Consider the following 19,912-nt stretch of genomic DNA (forward strand, 5'->3'; position numbering starts at 1 on the left):
CTGTCTTTTTTCGTTGCTATTATTCAGCTTACATTTGTTACTTTGTTAACATTCTGTTTATCTTAACACTTTTTTCACATCAGTGTTGAAAGCCCTTGTTATGGATCTCTGAAGAGCAAATTGTAACTCATCACAGCTTCCACTTTGCTGAGTTTAACAGTGTTTTTTGCAGAAGGTGGCTCTTCCTTGTCTGCACAAGCTTTTCTCTGAATGTTGCAGACTGAGCTGGAGGCTGTTCAGCTCATTGTAGCAAGTGTTCCTAATTTAGTTTCATTGCTGCTTCTTGTAGCAACAGGAGCACATTGCTGGTACGCCCTAGTGAAGTATCTCCCTTTTTGAGGCTCTGTTATCTGACACGAAGGCCTTCTTTCTTCTTGGTTTTTATCAACTGATAAGCTCCCAATTGGTAGCAGAAGTTCTTGTTAGTCTGCAGTGTGCTGTTTTATCTTAGTACTTTTTAACTTCTTTCTTTTACTACAGTTCTGGCTGTCCTTTGTTAGTTTTGCTGTAAACTGATGAATTGTATCTTGATTACTGCATCACGCATTTGAACACTGCTTTATGTATGAATTTTTCCTGAATTTAATATTTTGAGGAGTGCTTTTCTTATGACTGCATTTTTCTGTGAATTAAGGATTTACTTTTCTTAATCTTACTGTATATATTTATATGGTTGCCCTGTGTGTACATTTTAATAGAGAAGCATCTTCTCCACATAGGAACCCATTGACTTGCCATAGTTTTGTGGTACCACACTCAAAGATTTCTAACATGCACTATTGAAGCAAAATGGTAGATATTTCAGGTTAAAATTATACTGGAAGGCATGCTACTTGATAAGTTCATGCTTTGGCCTTAAGATAAGAAGTTTGATCCATAGAGTTATTTCCTACCTCCCAGTTATACAGACTTTGTTCTCTGAGTGTAAATAAAGAGATGAAGGTGTGAAACTGAATGAATGATTTTGTTTCAAATTATAGAGAAGGTATGTTATAAAATGTTAATACTCAGCATTTATTCACAGGTTTTTAGTTGGGTTTAGTTCCTGTAGTTACTCCTTACTGCCCTGCTCCCCTCCCCACAAATCCTATACTACTAGCCTGTTTATATGGGTTCATTCAGTCAGAAATAATTTGTGCTCTTTGTGTCTTTCAGACTTCATTAAAAAAAGAACTGGATACATATGCTGAATTTAATTTGTGAAAGGTGGAGTAAGGTAAGATAATTTTAGTCATTACTACTGTAATGTGTGATGATCTGTTGACACTGAAGGCAAGAGTTCAAAGATTCATCATAAATTAGAGGCAGAGAAATCTAAAAGGAACTTTCAGCCTTGGAAATAATGAAGCACTGACAAGATCCAACATTCTGGTACCAGTGGCATGCTTTTACCCTATGGTTTGTAGTGTGAGTAGTTCATTATATTGGCCAGGGGTTTTCTGTTCTTATTTGGATGCATTGCCCATAGAAGGTGAAGAAGTTCAATAGCTAGTGACAGTATGATATGTTTGTATTTGGACAAATTATGTGTTTCTGGAAGTCTGTGAGATTTAAAGTACAGCCTATGATGAAAGGCTAATATTTGTTGCCTGTTTCTACCATGGAAGCAAACCAGTCTTTCTTTACTTTTTCTCCTTAACCATCCAGAGATATTGATGAAGAAGGCAGGTCTGCCTGTCACTGAGCATTGCTGTAGCATAGAGCAGTATCCTTCAGGATGGGATCTGAACCCTGGTAGGCACTTCACAACCATTTGTGAACTATTTGCTTCTCCACAGTGAAAGAGCTGCTTTATGTCCCTTGTGTGGCAGGGTGCAGATGCTGATGGTCACATTTCTAGGCCCTGAGAGGGAAATCTCTCTCTGGGGCTCCTGTTAGCAGAAGTGAGAAGACTCTTGGCCACTTGTTTCCAAGCAAAGTTCAGTCATAGGACTCCTCTTGCTTCCTGTGTGCAGAGCAGCTGTGTTGAGAGCTAAGCAGCTGCTTCTGGCATTCCAGAGAGTAAGAGAAGTTGGGCCACATATGCTGATGAGATGAAGGGATGTGGCCTGAACTGCAAGGCAGTATGAAGCAGACTAATAATAAGAGTCTTCTGGTAGAGGCAGGAAGTTTTGCTGGTGTGGGAGTAGGAAGTAGTGAGAGGTGTAACAGGATGCTCTTGGTCAAATGTGGTGCTTATGGTTGCATTCAGAAATGGAGGGTGGACCTCAGTGTCCTTGTCCCTGATGTAGTGCCCTTAGTCCCCATTTACGGAGTTCAGCAAATAATGAATGGTGGAGTAGAGTCAATGGTGAGCAGTATTGACTTCTCAGAGATGTTATTCCCCTGCTCCTGCTAAGGGAGATCAAATTCCTTTGTAAGGTCAAGCAGACAAAGTCAGCAGATGCACTTTCTCCTGCAGCATTGCTTTTCTTGTGTTAAATGTGTGTCTTAATGCAGACTGAGAATCAATTACTGGAAAGTCTAGAGAGGTGTGCTGCCATGGCTGTGCCTACATCTGAAATTAAAGCAAATGGTCGATACTATGGACTCAGTTATTTAATTGGGGCAGAATGGAATAGAGTGCACAACAGGATGCTCTAGGGGCTTATGTACAATTTTTTTTCTTTTGACCATCTTGAACTGCTCAGTGAAGAACAACTTGGGAATCAGGCATGCACTTACAGATCTTTCTCCATACCAAGAGGGCCAGGATAAAGTTGCCAGCAGCAAATTAGCATGGCCAGATCCTGTAGCTATTTTGTGACTTAAAAGGAATTGCAGTAATACTAGTCATTCATACTATCTTTCTTTCTTTTATTAATCATTGTCTGCATTGGAAAAGAAATGCCTGAGGCAATTCTTCATGTCCATCCAATGTAGTGCTGTTTCTTGCTGAAGAAATTAAAAAAGAATTGTCATTCTACCCCAAGACAGCTATGACTTCTCCCCTGTGGGGTCTGTCTCCACACTTGCAAAGAAATCCATAATAATAGAGCAAAAAGCCAGCATTTGGGGCTCCCCTACAGGGACAGCATATCATCCTAATTAAGTGTTTCTCAAATACAGCCCTGGCTGTGCAACCCACTCCATTTTTTGTCAGATTGCACTACCTGCTTGAAGCTTTGTGTTAGAATAGATCTGGAGAGAAGATAGGAGAGAAGGAAAAGAGAATACCACCACTTCTGTTTGCCTGTTTGCTTGGTACTTTGGTGAATACTTTCTTTCCACTGGTGTAGATTTAGTGGCTTCTTTATTAGGAGTCAAACTCTATGTTGCATATGTAAAGCTCCACATATATATATTTTTTTTTTTATTAAGGCTCTTTAATTGTGTATAAGACAGGTTATGTCACTCTTTCTAAGTAAAAGTCACAGCTTTCTCTTCAGTCAGTTCTCTGGGTGACATCTCTAGAAAATGTGCCCTGCTAATGTATTGGTGCAGATGATGAGTGGACAAACAGCACAGGTGACTGACTAAGGAGAGGTGATCATTAATATAATCACAGCAAACTGCTTTATGGCTATTGTTGTTACCTTTTACTGCAAATTTTCTATCTGCTTTTACAGTTTGGGGTTTTTTTAGCAAAAACCACCAGCATCTGCTAGTTTGTTCCTTTTTCCTTCTTGCCAGTTTGTAAAGTATAAATGCAGAGCAGGCCATATGTGACTGTGTGGCTGTGCTCAATGTGCAGTGATTTTGTTTCTTAGGGCCTCTTGTTAATGGTAGATCAATTCATGCCCCATGCCAACATGGCATGGATAATTGCAATAACTACATGTGCAGTCATTGCATAATGTGTGGCACTTGGCCTTTCTGTAATATTCTGTATTCCATTAGAGGGTTTTCTGACTGCTGGCTTTAGTATACAGAGCTAACCATGGCTTTTAGCAGTGAAGAGAGAGATGAAGAGCTGAGTTTGAATAATATGTTACGTGAAGGCGTAATGGTATTGAATAGAGCCTGAATCCAGGGAGATGGAGAGAAAGAAAAGTAAGAGGACGTAATGTCACATAGTTAATGAGAACAGCTGAAGAGGGCACAAAGGGAGAAGGCAGAGGCAGAATTTCACATGTTTTAAGTGTCTGGAAACGAGAGCGATCTGTGGTCTATTACTTTGGTTCTTTCTTATGGCTTCTGTCTCTTTTTACAAATATTTTGTCTATATTGTGTTCTGTGCAAGCACAAAAATCAAGCTTTTTCTGGAATTAAATGCTACTCTTACATCAAGCCCTTTAAAGTCTTTGGAACTTTATCCAGCACAAGCTTGCATTCAATTCAATAACATTAATTTTACTCCTCTGTTTGTATTTTAATTATAAAGCTGTTACAATGTTTAAATTACAAAATGTCCTGTACCTAATTGTTAATAATCTCAGTATTATCCTTGGGAGATGCATAGATGAACTACCACAGAGTGATAATGAGGGTTTCAGCAATAATTGTTTCACTAAAACATACTGAGAGAATTAACACTTAATCTGAACCATCTAAACCAACCTTCAAAATCAGCTGCCTGCCATGCTTCTGTCATTCATGGAAACTCTGCATATGGATAATTTCCTACTTCCATTAGTATTTTCCTTTTAGCTAAGAAGATAGAAAGTGACCATGTAAGTCCTCAGGTACAGACTTCCTCACACCAAAAGGTCTGGACGGTGCAGTACAAACACTTGTGAACACTCTGTATGGTCTCCATATGTATGGCCTGCAATAGCTTGAAGCATTGCAATAAAGGACAAAATATCTGCAGTTTGTCTCAGACTGAGGCATTGCTAGCATGCTACTCTCTGAAGAATAAATAGCAGAATAGACTCATAGTTATTTTTAACTTTAGTGTGGGATTTTTCATAATATTGGGGGGCAGGGAAATTTTTAAAATTCATATCTTTAATCTGTAGTCCAACATCTCAATAAAAGTTCTCTGTAGACACTGAGGATCTGCAGCCCTTGGTGAAGTCAGGAGCAATTGTCAGTGATCTGAGACCTCCCAAAAAGTCAGGTCAGTCTTAAAATCTATACCAGGAGAAATGTTAACTTTTCTGCTTGCTACAGTGGAACTGAAGCCTATAGTTATGTGTCGGCTCATGTGCTGCCCCTCAGCTGAGTCACCTTGCTGAATCAGAATTTACTTGATCATAGAATCTCCTGAGTTGGAAGGAACCCACAAGGATCATCAAGTCCAGCTCTTGATCCTGCACAGGACAGCCCCAAGAATCCCACCATGTGCCTGAGGTTGTTGTCCAAATGCTTCTTGAGCTCTGTCAGGCTTGGTTGGTGCTGTGACCACCCTGGGGAACTGCTCCAGTGCCCAACCACCTGGGTGAAGAACCTTTTCCTAATATCTAACCAAACCTTGCCAAAACAGCTTCATGCCATTCCCTTGCAATTCTGTCACTGGTCACCAAAGAGAAGAGATTGGTGCCTGCCCTCCCACTTCTACCCCTCCTATTGGATGCCCCTTGGCTGTTAATTTAGCACAATTAGACATTTTTAGCCATGATATTCAGAAGAAATCTTAACTGTTTGCCTATTTTGACTGTTGTGTGACATATGCAGGCAGCTACAAACCTACTGCTAAAGCACCAAGATGCACAGCTCACACTTTTGCTATTTGAAGAATGAGTCAATAAGGGAGTATAAAATTAAGGCCAAATTTGTCTGAAGGAGGCAACATATACAAATGTTATCTTTTAACAAAATGATTACTTGCAGCTCAAGGCAGAGAAATGCAAATGTGGGTCAGAAAAAAAGTTTGAAATTGCAGACTAAGAAATGTTTTGTACTTTTTAGGGTTTTTTTTTGTTTTTTTTTTTTTTTTCATTTTATGTCAAGCTGGTAGAGATACCAAAACACTAAAACAACAAGAAGAGGAAGAAAAACAAAAACCAAATTCTCACAGCATGTTAACAGTTTTCTTGAAATGAATAGTGTACTTATTCTCTTAAAAAGCTTTTGGATATTATCAAGAAAATCATCATGCCTTATAACAGAAACTTTTCTAGATGTTGCATGCATGAGTGACCCAAGTAATTGAAAAGCCTACGTGAACGTATTCAACAGTTTGTGAATATGAGAAATTGAACTGAATAATGAGAATTTAAGGTACTGTGCAACTCTCAGAGGCTTGTGTGACAGAATCCCACAAACATTTCAGATTTGCACTGGAATTTCCCATCAGACTGGAAAGGACCCCCAAGATTATAGAGTACAATACATATGAAGTTATACAAAGGCTTTAACGATATCCTGTGTTTTTTGTGGTCTCAGGAGATTTCAGGAAGTCTTGGGTGTTTTACTCATGATATTACATTTCTCAGACAAAGCATCCAATTTTTGCATCTCTCATATTTTAAAATCAATCAGACTTTCTGGCTGTCAGAATGGCTTTTTAAGTTGCTCCATTGGGAGTTTCCAATTTGGGAATTTCTTCAAGGTACTTTTTGTATATGTGATTGAAATATAGATCGTTACTAAGATTTTTTAGAGGATTTTTATTACTCATACTATTGAATTTTACATATATGGAAATATAGGCAACTTCAGGCTTGTTAATTTGACCCTAATAACCTTAGAAATATTTTTTAAGGAATAAATAATTAAAGACATGGGAATTGAGGGGAGGAAGGATGAAGCACAATCTATTTTTCTCAGATAGGTCAAACTGGCCTAGTATCTTTTTTTAATAAGAAAGTAGGTTTTCTAGAAAAATAAATGGGCTAGATCTGGTCTCTCTGGATTCTACTGAGCCATTTAATATGGTGTTGCAACAAAAATACTGTTCAAGGTGGAGGAAGATAAGGTTAGTGTAAGAACTGTAAACCCACCCAAAGAACTGCCATGAGAGAGACAGAAGGAGGTAGATATATATGATTAATTATTCTCTGGGAGTTGGCTTGTTTAGTTTTCTTGAGGCTTTTTTGTTTGTTTTGTTTTGTTTTTTTACTGCAGTTGATATTGTTAGCATGCTGTATTGAAAGCAGGCTGTTGAAACTTGTGGATGGGAGGAGGATGTTAATTTCTAGTGCACAGTTTTAGATGGAGTGACTATACAATTAATTGGACAATTAGATAATACTAAAGGGATGGAATTCAACCCAGCAACGTGTCAGGCCACACATTGTCATGAATTCTCTTACCCAGTTTAACCTTGATATCAAAATTAGCAGTATGACAGTCTGAGCTCTTATGTAATCAACAGAAAGAGGCAGATTTTTAATTAGGCACCCAACTCCTGCTTTCTGTCTTGACTGTTAACAGAGCCTGGGCACCTGACTCTGGCATCAGTGCTGAGTGCCTGAAACTGGATGGTGCTACAGCTTCAGCTTAGGAAGTAATGCAACAACTTTTCCTATGAAGAGGGAGTTCAGCAATGGAAGATTTTGAAGGAGAAAGGCCTATATGAGGGTAAGTGGGTTTAAGTTTGTCTTTAGTCTGTCAGTTTGACATCATCATGAAAATGATGTATGGGGTACAGGCAAGTACCCCATGATGTATGGGGTACAGGCAAGTCAAAAAGAGGTATTTCCAGTTGAGGGAGGGAATCTCAGCTGGGTGCATCTGGGCTGGGACATGATACAGCATAAATGTGCAACACCTCTTGCAGTGTCTGAGAAACCTCACCTCAGTATGTGGTACAGGCAGAGAAAACTGAAAGAGGGTGGATTTAGATTAGATGTGAAGAAGTTATTTTTTACAGTGTGAGTGGTGAGACATTGGAACAGGTTGCCCAAAGAAGCTGTGGATGCCCCATCCCTGGGAGTGTTCAAAGCCATGTTGGATGGGGCTGTGAACAACTTGGTCTAGTGGAAAGTCTCCCTGCCCATGGCAGGTTTACTTGGTCTTTAAGGTCCATTTTAACTCAAACCACTTGGTGAAAAACTGCAGGGATGATCAAAGAACTTATGTTACAAGAGGAGTCTGAGACAGCTGTGTTGGGTATGTCAGGAAGACTGATAAAATGGGAAATGTAATTGCCACAGCTCTGCTGCTGGAGTTATGGGGAGCATTGAAATGTGGCTGATGTCAGCTAGGTTATAGCCAACAAGCAGGATGTCTGCAGAGGACTAATGCAGGTCTATGTGCAACATTATGGTATTGTAGGAAGATTATGATACCAAACCAGAAGTGTCTACTTGTGTGATTTAGAGGTGATGTGAACTGAGTATATGGCATGTCTTACTGATTGAGTTTGTGCATTCACATAGCACGTGGATAAAATATTTAACCAACATAGAATGCATAGTGATAATTGCATAATACATGACAGTAATCAGTAGGAGAATGCTTTATGTAAAATTAGGAGCAAGCTTAAAGATTTATAAAGGTCAGTGATTGCTTGGATTCAGCAGGACTTAGACTGTTTGGGCTGCTTGTGCTTTTTGATAACTCCTATAGAGTGTAATGCTTACTGTCTGCTGTATTGCCCTACAGTTCCCCTGCACAGCACATGGAAAACTGTGTGATAAATCAGGCTTTGAGTGAATTTGTAGGGCTGGAAAAAGGCATGTTTAGTTTAGCCTGTGACAAATACACATTTAGAAGCTGACTGCTGGGTAGCAAACTCATGACCACTGAAAGAAAACCTTGCTCTGAAGTGAAAACTGTGGTTGTAGATCCCTGATGTGCCTGTAGTGACAAATGATGGGTGCAGCACTTACAGTCAGTGACAGCCCTTGCCCCAGATACCTCCTTATTTTGACAAACACTGAAATTTAAAATTGTGTGTTAGTGAAGAGCTGCCCTTTCCCTGGATGTTGGTTTGTCCCAACACTGGGTTTGAAAAGAAGTTGAATCCTTTGAGCAATGGTGAGTAATGTGCTTTCTGCTCTGTTGCAAATCCTGAGTTGCTCTAATTGGCTTTGCCAGCTATTAAGAGATTGATCAGGTTGCTCTTTACCAGAAATCTTCACAAAATAGCAGGAGGAAAATACTGCAGCAAGAAACATTTTAAATGTACTTCTGGTAGCACTGTGTTTAGTTCTTTAGTTATTTGTTCATTAATAAGGGCTCAGCCTGGGAGTCTGAGGTTTATAAGTGCTGAGAAGAATATCAGTGGAGAGTAGTATGGCTTCTCTTTTTTCTCCCCTTCTGCTTTGTAATTAATTATTGTATAGTGGTACTACGTTGTTATTGTTCTGTGGTAAAACCAATTGTATGATGATCTCACAGTCCATACTTGGAAAGTTGCCACAGTGAAGAAAAACTCTGTTTATGCACTGAATTGTCAGTAGTTTGGAAGGGGGTTGTTCTGCTGGAAACAGTGATTTGAATAACAGCCCAAGAGGAGGGATGACAAGGAGGGGAGGATTGAGAAGATAAGTGTGAAAATGTGTCAGAGCTCTTTCAGATTTATTTTTTATTAGAGTCATGGTCAACTACCTTAGATTTAGAATCTGTCCCAGTTTATATGTGTCTTTTTTTCCCCCTGTATTCTAGGTTTTATTTAGCTCCAAGTCATGTTTTTCTGGCTAGTAAACTGGGGGTTTGTTTTGAAAATCTGTCTAAGCCTCTTCCTGAGAGACAATACTTGGAGCATCTCAGGCCTGCATGGTTGTCACTTGAAAAGATGCCCAGAAAAACTGGAAGAACATCACTGGAAGATGTTTCTGGAAAAGAAAGGATTATAAGGTCTGAGGGAACCCACCTCTAAATTTCAGGAAAAAGATATCTTACAGTCATATTGGGGAAGAAGAAAGAGAAGAATTTGCAGCAAACCCAGATTCTTTGTGTGTGGGAATGGGCAGTGAGGAGGATGATGGTGGATGATCAAATAAGCACAATCTACTGCTGCAGATCATTACTAATCATGAGATGCTGGAATGCAAATTTAATCTTGTTTCATAGTCTCTTAAAATAGCTGTTTGAAAGTTAGAGAAAATGACCTTTTGAAGATTCCTATATTTCCCTACTCAGTTCTATCTAGTTGCCTCTTTTGCTTAACTTCAGTACAGTTCAGTGAAGTGAATCCCATCCCAAGACTGTGCCCCTTACTTAACCTTTTCATGGTTTAATCTAGGTAAACACTGTACTTATGCTTTGTTCACACAGATGCTTAAACAGTAATAAAAACCTAAATATATTTCTACAACAAAACCATATGAACTAGTGAACTGTGTCTCTGCTGAACTGTGCACAGTAGCAGAGAGAAGGTTGTTCCAACTTACTTGCGTATTCCATCATGATTGTTTTAATAGTATGTTTGCTGTTAGGACAGGATATATGCTATAAAAAATAAAACTAAGTTTTGCCAAGTATTTTGGGGGTTTGTAGTCAAACATAGAGATAATTTATTCTTGAAATGTGTTTATGTTGATTTTGTTTTGAAACAAGAATATATACCTTGCAGAATATTTATGTTCATGATCATTCTGTAATTTCCCTATTAAAAAACCCCTACACTTAATGCAGTTCCTGCTAAATTTTAACCCCAGAAATGTTTAGAATGTGAATATAAAATAATCTGAAGGATGTATTATAGTACAGATCTCTGTAAGAGCATATTATCTTTGAAAACATTTTAATAATAATCTGTCTGAAATGATACTTTTGCCTTTTCTCCATTTTAGCATGAGCAAAGAAAGAGTTTTAAGAGTGCTGCTCAGCTATTAACACCAAGCTATTTTTACTGGGACTTTTGAGCATTGATTTGATGTTTCTAAGTGGAGGCATTTTTCACTTGTGGTTGTGCATGTTCACTTTGGAGACTTTCCTTCAGGCAAATCTGCTGTGATCTGAGACATGGTGGTTTTTGGAGTTGTCCCAGGCAGCTGCCAAATACTTTCAAACATTCAAAGTGGAGGTGTAGAGAAAAACAGTGGTGTGGAGGAAATTCCAGTTGTGAACATATATAGGTTTGGTATAGTGTCCTGAAAGCATCTTGGGATAGTGGGATTGATGGGGCAAAAAACTTGCCATAGAATTGCAATTATTTATCAACATAGTAATTTTAATGTTTCTGTAGTTACTAAAAAAAAAAAAAAAAAAAAAAAAGAAAGCCATCACTGCTTTATTTCATTATTATTTTGTAGTTTATAGACTGAAGAAATATGAACTAGGTAAAAATATAAATTAGAATTTAAGGGCATTTAACATATTTTTAACAATAAGTTAGGGGATAATACAAAATTTTCAAAGTCAGCAATGATGCACTACCAAACAGATGAGCTCTTTGCTCATCCTTGCTATTTCAAGGATGAGTTCTTTAACTGTGTACTTAAATGGCTTTTGAAGATAAATTCTGAAAAAAAGTCTTTCTGAATATTTAAAACATGTGGCATGTATCAATAGTTTGACAAGTAGCATTTAGTTTCTTTGAATTACTTTAATAATAATAAAAATGATAATAATTTCCTGATATTTCTCCATAAATCAGCTTTGAAAAACATATACTACTAGAAGAAAAGCTATTTCTATTTTGGATTCAAAGTAGGACAAATCAGCATTGTTTTGTGTGGTGCCTGTTGGTGCATTTTATCCTCAAACAATGGGTTGTATGTGTTAACCATTTGCTTTGATGGGTTAAGTAACAGTTATCAAGTCAACTCTGCCACACAGGATCTTCTATTTCTTTGAGTAGGAAGGCTGGGAGATAAATGCTTTCAGGTAGTATTTGCTATGGAAGGAGGAAAAAATGGAAAGAAAAAGGTTTTGAGGACTGTTTTTTTAAGGAAGCAAGCTCTGCTGGGAGCAAAAGTCAAGCTGAGGGGCAGAGGTTATGGATATGAAGGACAAAACAGATGCCCAGAGCACTGGGAATGAGTGGTTTCCATTGACTCTGTTTTGCTATGTGTTGATATTTATTCTACTTTAGGAGTTGGAGAAATGCGCTTGGTTGTACTCCAGCTTGTCTGTAACTGAGTTTGGATATCTTGCTATGCAGTGAAGGGAAGAGGCAAGTGCAGACAAGAAATATCTTATGATTTTTCTTCAAGTCTTAAAGCAGCTTGTAACTGTCTCAGCACAGCTCCAGTCATCTGGTGCCACTCTTGTGGGTCTTGTTTAAAAACTGTACTTCTTCCCCTTCCCCAGGAGCACCACTAAGTACCAATGAGTACTTGGCATCCATTACAAAACATCTTTCATTAGACAAGACTGAATCACTTTGCTAAATAGGAGCCTCACAGAATAGGAAAGATCTCTTCTATGTGCAGCTGCATCCACCACTACAGAGATGACACTGGCATATTGTAACTTAAATGTTTGGGCTTTGAAGTCATTTAGCACAAAAGGGGTAAGATATCTCTTGTGCTGAGGTCAGTTTCCATATTAGTAATCAAAAACTAAAATCTGAACATGAGAACTAAAAGGATTTTGGTTTGTAAAAATGCCTGGAAAACAGGGCAATTACCACATAGTCACTGGTTTCCTAGAACTGAGGAGAAATTCACAGTGTATTTTGCCCTGTTGAATCCTGCATTCTGAGTTGTGATCTTGGCACATTAAGGAGTCCTTGTATAACACGGCAGAACGCATTAGGAAAATCCATTTGGATAATGTTTACAAATTCTGTTCTTACTTATGCAGGGTGGACCTGGGGACTGCCACTGGGGAGAAAAATTGAATATGTTTGAACTCTAATTATTTGGATGCTGCTGTTGTCCACTCCCAGGTGATCTAATTTTATCTGCAGTTGTGAAAGGCAGGTATAGCTGCAGTTTCATGGCATATGCTTTTATGCAAATGTTAATAAATATGGTAACTTTTGCATCTTCTACCTGACTGTACAGTCACACTTCTTTACCTTCTCACCCCCTCTTGATCTGTGAGAACACTCATCCATTTGCAAGATTGTAATTTAAAGTACCAATCATTTAAAGTAGCTAAACATTTTATGGGGCTTGTAGAGTATAAATGAAGGGTAGAGGATATTTTTCTGTGGCTTTTACAATCTCTATTGGGGACTGAGGCTGCATGCTTGACATTCTCTAGCACTCAGACAATTTCATAGCCAAAATAAGGATGCAGTTTAGTAGCTTGTTCCCTGTAGAGTGCTGCTTAAAAATCTTGTCTCTATTACCCCAGAGCCATCCCTCCTAAGGTACTTAGCCACAGAGATATTCAGAATGGAAGAATTAGCAAAGTGCTTCTTGGATGCACACTAATACCACTTCTTCTGCATCATCCTTTAGTAGCTGGGTTTTCACAGGGCTTTGACACAATTGTTGCTTCAGTATTAAAAGGTCAAGGCTACTCTCCTTCACGTCAACCAGTGGTTCCTGACTTCTTCCACATAGGAAATGCCAGACTGATTTTTTTTTCTAACTCACTTTGTTTTGGATTAGCAAGTGTGCTAATTGTTTGTAACTATATTCTTTATGAAGAACTATTTGCCCTGTAGGATTTCAGTTACACTCTGTTTTTATTTTCTTTATTGAAAAAAGATTGCATTCTTGAAAAAAGATTGCTTTATTTTTTTTTCTTAATTGCATAAGGAAAGTTATTAATAGGCTTTCCCTTTTCAGAACTGGAAAATACCCAGAAAGTCACTTGCTCACACTTTCCAAATACAAATTTGCTTCTAAATTGAGACCAAACATGGAAAAATTTAGAATGTTAGGTGAATATTTTGTGTTGTTCTGAGCAGATGGAAACAGCTGTTTAGTTCTTAGAATGTTTAAGTTGGTGGTTTTAAATTGTCCATGAACTATGCAAATAAAATCGGTGGGAAGTATCTGAGGAATACAACCCACGATCAGTAGCTCTAAATTAGCTTGCTCTTCCACTGGAAAATTTTCAGGGCATTTTCAAATCAAAAAAGATTGAAAGCTATTGATAGCTGAGTTTATTAAGTCCCATTTAGTTTTGCCATGCAGTTCTAGCTTATTTCACTTCTAAAAGTTAAAAAGTTGAGGTTTGTGACATTTGCTGTTTTAAAAACTTATTTAACAAAGATGTATAACAGTGATGTCCGTGATTCACAGTGATATCTCTGTGGGCAGACAATCATATTATGTTTCCAGTGGAAGCAGAGATATTGTGCTTGTAACATGGAAATTATCCAAATGATCACAAACTGTCCTGACTAACCTCTTATGGCTAGCTCTCATTCTTCCATCTTTAGTCTATAAAAACTCTGTAAATGAACTCTGTAGAGTAGAGAGGAGATCTGCAGGACCTGAAAAGGCTGGAAACAGTAAAATTAGTGCTCCTAACTGTTGAAGAAATTATCTTATAAAGCACAGGACCACAGCATCTGCTGGTACATGTAAACAGCGAAAAATGGCACAAAATTCTACATAAATGCTGTTACACTCAGAATCTTTTTTATCTAAGTGCAAAGATTAAACTCATGTTATATCTAAAGACTCATGTTATATCTAAAGTTGTTGCTATTATAATTAAAACTCATTACAGCCTGGTCCAGGAATCATTACTTGGCTGGATCCAATAATTACTGGAAAAGAATTAATGCTTCTGTATAGGGGAAAGTCTCAATAAGTAGCTATGCAGTTAAATTCATCCAACACATAAAGTGTCTATGTCTATCATGCTGTAATGCTCACCTTTTGCCTCCCCTTCTGGACTGTAAGGTTTCATTTTGGAGGTGGCTATGTGAAGGCATTTTAGCAGTTGTGAGCATCCAAAGGACTTCAGATACTGAGAGATCTGAATATCTGAGGAATATGATGTTCATTTTGGTAGTTTCTTCTTCTCCACTCTAGGATCCACTTATAAGCTTTTAAATTTGGCCCTTTTTCCATTGGTCTGCAGCTCTGAGTTACATACAAATGTACTGTATGTGATACCATACATACAATTGATCACTCTAGAACTAATTTTGCCCAGCCTTAAGTCTGCAATTCTTTAAATGACCATGGGTGAGCTATAGCCACAGTCCCACCAAATGCCAGCTCTGTACCCTCTCTCTTTTTATCCCATGCTTCTACTCCATCCTATGTCTCCAAGTCTGAAGGCCTCTGCTGTCATGCCAGGCCTTTATTTTTCTACACTAAATCATTGTATTGAGTTGTAAAATGATGATGGTATGATGTAAATATAAACAAAATTTAAAACAAATCAGCCACAGATATCTATGCAGCTGGAAAAAATTGTTGTCATAGCTGAACCAAGTTTAATTGCAGGCTAAAACAAAGTTACAGGCAGGTCAATAGAAGTTCAAACAAAGCAAGCCTGACAAACCTGAGTGCTCAATGTTTGCAAGCCCTGCTGCAAGGCTTCAGGGCAGTCACTGGTGATGGCAGTCTGGTATCTACAGGGCTACAGGGTAACAGAGCTGCAAGGGCCAGAGAGGGACATTGGTGACATTGTCTGTTGTGTTACCTCCAGGCCTTAAATACCAAGGTCTGGGTGTGATACCTAAGTCAGAAGTTCTCAGGATGCTTGTCAGCTGAATATGGGAGTACAAACATGGAGATGCTGCACAGAATATCAGTGCTGCTCATTATAGTGTTTTTCTCAGTCTCTAGCATTGCCTGCTCTCAGAGAAGACTCCAGGCTTGATTAAGCTTTTGTTCTGACCCAGTCTTTATATCCAGCTTTTGGTCCCACCTTTTGGCCAGAAGGTACTGCCTCTCCAGCAGAAACAGTGGATGTAGGAACATGTGCTCACACTGTGATGCAGTTCAGTTGCTTAGTTTAACCTGTTGCTGAAAGTGGCTTTGATGAGGTGATGGACTGTAAATGCAGTGTGGCTGAAATGTAGCTACCTGCTCTCATCTGGGCCTGAAGATCAAGACAAGTAGCTATGTGCAAAATGATCATTTCTGCTGCCTTGCTGTGGAGGTTTGACTGCTGAGGTAGGCAGCATGCTTATGAATTTCTGATAAAGTCTGGTGGGAGGCAACAGAAGTTAGCAAAAGTCAGCATCACTGTGGCTTGCCTTAACATGCAAAAATTGGGAGTCAAATAGTCATGAGAGTGAGTTAGTCATGAGCTTAAGAAAGGAAAATAATTTGGGATACATCATTCACATTTTCAGGCTTTTTTGTGTTCATGCAAAATTTGCTTTTACAAAAAGTGAAATTCATGCAAGCTTGGCCTATAGTAACATTCCAGTTTTAGAAGTCATGTAAGTGCTTGGAGAATTGGCAAAACTCTGACATTTAGGTACATATTTTTGAGCACTGAGTGCTGCAAGGAACTCATCATTAATATCCACCCTTTGTCTTTGCATACCGTTTATAACCTTTTTTGTGATTGTTGCCTCCCTGCAGCAGTTGTTATTTTTAAATAAATTTTTGAAGGCCACTAAACTGCGTGAAAGATTGATCAGTACTAGCTGCTGAAATCAAACCAATAGATTGTGGTTACAGTTACTTGAAAATTGTTTTTAAAAGCCCTGTACTCCAGAAATCCATGGCTATACCCTACAGGAGTCTTAATATTCTTTGAATTCTTGGAAATTTGGACTGAATTGTTTATTCCATCTGGTCTGTTGGTAGCTGACAGAAAATAAAATTATCATGGAATAAAGTGTTGCACAACACGTACTGCAGCTACTGCAGCTTCTCTGTCTGAATGGAGCATTTTAACCTGTAATATGCTGGCATGAGGAGATATGAACCTTTAGAATAAGTACCTGCAACATTTTTGTTTATCATCAGCTGTTCATGTGTTTGCTCATCTTCCACATGAAAACCATCAGAGCAGCTGAAATTTACCAATATTTACCAAATTTACCAAATACCAAACTTTACTTTTTGTTGTTTCTGTCTCAGAGATAACATCATAATGTCTACTACATGACATTTTCTCTAATAGCTTTTTTGCTCAATTACAGTTCAACAAAGAATATTGTATTTTGGTAAGGCTGATAGTAAAAACTGGGGAAACTCATAGAAGTTTTCACAAATAGGGATCAATTGTTGAATTATGGTATTCTAATAGAAAGCTGTTGATCTTAGACACTGATTTGTAATGAAACTCATAGAAATATGGCAGTGATATTTGGTCTGGTTTCCTCTTATGACACTTCAGAGACAGTCAAGCCACTTACCTATTTTCTTTGCCCTTGTGTTCTTTATTTATTCCAGTTTTGTGCCACTGATTTGGGGTTGTTTTATTTAACAGCCAAATACCAACCAGTTTCAATATATTCCAAATATAATTCCAGTATATTTAAAAGTGATTGATGATCATCAGTTCATATCATGATTCCTACATGGTTGGGTTTCAGTTTCTCTGCTACAAGTTAATCACAGAATCACAGAGTGAAGGGACCACAGTGGGACATCTGGTCCAACCTCCTGTTCAGGCAGGGTCATCCCAGAGCACATGGCACAGAATTGTGTCCAGACAGTTCTTGAATATTCCCAGTGAGGGAGACTCCACACCCTCTCTGGACAGTCTGTTCCAGTGCTCAGTCACCTGCACAGTAAAGAACTTCTTCCTCATTTTTTCAGGTGGACCTTCCTGGGCATCAGTTTCTACCCATTGTGTCATGTTTTGCTTGGCACCAACAAGAAGGGCCTGGCTCCATCCTCTTCACACCCTCCCTTCAGATACTTGTATATATTGATGTCCCCTCTCAGTCTCTTCTCAAGGCTGAACAAGCCAAGCCTTCTCAGCCTTCCCTCATAGGAGAGGTGCTCCAGTCTCTTAATCACCTTTATTGCTCTCCCTGGGCTTGCTCCAGGAGCCCCATGTCTCTCTGGCACCGAGGAGCCCAGAACTGGGCACAGCACTCCAGATGTGGCCTCGCCAGGGCTGAGCAGAGAGGCAGGACCACCTCCATTGACTTGCTGCCAGTGCTCTTCCTGGTGGTCCCCAGGACACCATTGACCTTCTTGGCCCCAAAAGCACATTGCTTTCTCATGGACAGCTTGTTGTCCACCAGGACCCCCTGGTCCTTCTCTGCAGAGCTGCCTTCCAGCAGGTGAACCCCCAGCCTGTGCTGGTGCCTGGATTTATTCTTCACAAGGTGCAGGACTCTGCATTTGCTTTCCTTGAATTTCAAATGGTTCTTCTCTGCCCGTCCCTCCAACCTGTCGAGGTCTTTCCCAAGGGCTGCACAGCACTCTGTGGTATCAGCCACTTCTCCCAGCTTTGTGTCACTAGAACTTGCTGAGGAGGCATCTGCCCCTTCATCCAAATCCTTAATGAATAAATTACACAGCAGTGGGACCAGAACTGAACCTTGGGGGACACCACTAGTGACAGGCCTCCTGTCAAGGAATCTATTTTGTCAAGGAATCTATTTTGAGAATTTGGCAGGAAACCAACTCAGCACACCCCCTCCATTGTATGTTACAGGGTGATCTTACTGTTTCCCCACAGGGTAGTACTGGCATTAAAAAGGATTCCTTTCACTGGGAGGCTGTTCCAGCGAGGCGTTGGAACGGGAACAGTGGTGGGAAGCATGGACTGTTGTTGGCCTCTGAGGAGTTAGAGGCTCATGCTTCACACTGCCAGCATCCCACCACTTGTTCACGTGACTCCAGAAAGAAATGCAGGGAAGAGCAATGCAGTCAGAATCTTGGCCTGCAGCAACACTCTGTCCCATTGATTTAGAAAGGTCACTGTAAGCAAACAAATAATTTTATTTTCCAGGAAGACGAAATGAAAGCAGCAGAAAAAAAAAGACAGAAAAAAAAAAATTAAATATGTATATAGTGTTGTGGCCATTAGGCATAGCGTAGGCATGTACTCTGTAAGAAAAAAAGTTACACGATCAGAAACACATGAACAAAACACAGTTCAGGAGTACAAAACAAGTGTTGATGGAGAAATATGCACCAGCAGATTTGCATTAGTAGCTTAGGACTCCAGTTTTGCTAGCTGCCTAAATCTTAGTAATAAACTTTGTGGAATATTACTCCTACACTAACATTTATTTTTAATTTTCTAAATACTTGATACTGTTTCAAATTCTGAGTCAGTTATATCTTATTTAAAGCACGTATGTTAGAGAAAAAATTTGTGCATTGCTGGTTTGTCTTTAGGTGCTGTTGTGTATTTTTCCTTTATATAAACATTTAAAATAGTAAGTGTGAGAATCACAGGGAGTCAGAACAATGCCATGTGGAAATGAAGAGTGCTGGAGAGATTTTTTTGCTGTGCCTGTGACCTAATGGACTATTCCTTCCATATGGAAAAATGAAGTGTCAGGAAAATAAAGTTTCCCCTGTGACTCTGAGGTGCAGTCCTGTTGCCGAGGTGAAGCTCACTGATTTCAGAGCAGGATGACAGATTCCATCACACACAGAGAGGACAGTGCTGTCACTGCACTGTAATTCCTGGGTTGTTTTGCTCAGTATACACTGACTTTAATTAGTGCTACATTAGTCTGTGGAGTGGATGAATATTATAGGTAGGTAGATCAGATAGTTCCCTAGATGTTTGGTTGTAATCCAAACTTGACCAAAACTTCTTATTACAGATCTTGTTTCAGTGCTTTTATCCCTCTGTCTTGTCTGTGGTCCCCCTCTCATTGCCTGTATGAGGGAGAATATGTTAATGCCATTGATCTGTAAACAACAGCAGTATGAAATCTTTAGCAAATGTTATGTGTGTCTGGTTCATCTCCATTTCAGGTCATAAAGTGTTGGGGTTTGGATTTGTTTGTGGTTTTTGTTTTGTTTTATCTTTGTTTGCTTTTATTTGTTTATTTATTTATGGGTTTGGGGGTTGTTTGGTTTGGGTTTGAGTTTTTTCCTTTTTTTTTTTCTGTGTTTTGGGGGGTTGCTTGGGGTTTTTTGTGGGCTTGTTTGTTTATTTGATTTGTTTTGTTTCATTGGGTTTTTTTCCTGCCTTTGTTCCCCTGCCTCACTCTTCATTGCAGCAGGAGGAGCTCAGAGAGGGAGTTTGTTTTTTCCAGCTAGAACAGTGTGTTTCTGCATTGTTACCTTCATGGTTATGATGGAAGACTGCTCTAAGAGAGGCAGGTGTTCTCAAACTCAGAGAAGTATTTCCAGTCCAGACTCCTCAACAGAAAATATGTCCCCTGTTCTCATGGGCTTCTCATGTCTGTGTA

The 19,912-nt window shown here is 39.1% G+C and overlaps 1 protein-coding gene across 14 annotated transcripts in view; it reads left to right on the top strand.

The window, feature by feature from the left end:
• The window catches only part of INPP4A (inositol polyphosphate-4-phosphatase type I A), a 111,382-nt gene that overhangs the window by 38,521 nt on the left and 52,949 nt on the right, over window positions 1-19,912 (top strand). For 10 of the 14 annotated variants that reach the window (XM_071430849.1, XM_071430848.1, XM_071430850.1 and 7 more), the window contains 2 exons: window positions 1,156-1,216; window positions 7,240-7,386. The gene's annotated coding sequence lies outside the window, so the exon portion shown is untranslated. The remainder of the gene's footprint in view (window positions 1-1,155; window positions 1,217-7,239; window positions 7,387-19,912) is intronic. The other 4 variants (XM_071430854.1, XM_071430852.1, XM_071430855.1 and 1 more) reach the window with 1 other exon arrangement.

This window comes from Agelaius tricolor, unplaced genomic scaffold (assembly GCF_023055355.1).
Source record: "Agelaius tricolor isolate 1412-34295 unplaced genomic scaffold, bAgeTri1.0.p SCAF_7, whole genome shotgun sequence".
Lineage (NCBI taxonomy): Eukaryota > Metazoa > Chordata > Aves > Passeriformes > Icteridae > Agelaius > Agelaius tricolor.